Here is a 1,100-nt window from a genome sequence, read left to right as displayed (position 1 = left end):
GGAAATTATTAAATAGCATAATTAATATCACATATAAATCATCTTATAGATACAGTATCCCTCCTTTGTGACCCTTTCCATTGTCTTCTCTTTTCCATTCCAGCTTTTCAGTTCCTTTGTTTGTTTATTCATTCATTCAGTTATTCAAAACTTTTTTTTATGTCTTTCCTTGGAGTCATTGATGGTACAATGGTTAATGTGCTAGCCAACTGTGGTGCTTTGAACATATTTGATATGGCTTTTCCATCCAAGTATTCTTAGCTCACACCAAGTGATTGGGTGGGACCACGCAAATAAGGTATACAGGACTCTAAGGCTGGGATTGGTGAATTGTGCCCTCTAGCTAAGTTTAAAAGGAGCCATCTCAGAAGCAGAGACAAAAGATCTCAGGACCATCAAGTAGGAAGGATAAGTGAAGCATGAGAAACAGTGGCAGAGGTGATGGCAGAGGAAGTGGCATGGAGAGACAGCAGGTTCAGGTTCTAGACCTAGGGACTGAGTAAAGCTGAATGTCAACAAAGCTGAATGTCAACAGGCAGGAGACTGGTTTGAAGAATGTGCCTTTTGGGCATTCACAGACTGGCTAAAAGAGCTTTGTAACACTTGAGGGAGCAGGGCAGAAGCCACAGGGCCACATGGCTGAGAGGCTGAAGACAAGTGTGAAGTGTGCCTGCAATATGACAGACAAGAGCCATTCCTGACTGGAGAACTGCTGTGTCCTGAGTTGGTTTTGATCCTGAATTGTATCCTGGTCACTTTCCTAATAAACCCCTCAATCATGAGTATTGTTATGAGTTCTGTGTGGCCACTGCAATGGAGTATCACACCCAGATGTGAAGTAGAGAGCACTGTGGGAGGGATGGCTGGTGTCAGAATAAGGTAAGGAAGGTTGTAGGGTAGATGCATATCTGACCTCTGCTTCATAGGAATTGGCCTTGGGCTAATTTTGAGTTTGATTCTCTTTCCCCCTTGTGAAGTCAGAAGTGGTCTCCAACCTTTTGGTTGTTGTTGTTGTTATGTGCCATCGAGTCGGTTCCGACCCATAGCGACCCTGTATAGGGTTTCCGAGGGTGTAAATCTTTACGGGAGTAGAAAGCCTC

The sequence above is a fragment of the Chrysochloris asiatica genome, unplaced genomic scaffold (assembly GCF_000296735.1).
Source record: "Chrysochloris asiatica unplaced genomic scaffold, ChrAsi1.0 scaffold00007, whole genome shotgun sequence".
Classification (NCBI taxonomy): Eukaryota; Metazoa; Chordata; class Mammalia; order Afrosoricida; family Chrysochloridae; genus Chrysochloris; species Chrysochloris asiatica.
The sequence above is the reverse complement of the archived record's forward strand: the minus strand, read 5'-3'. Positions refer to the sequence as shown.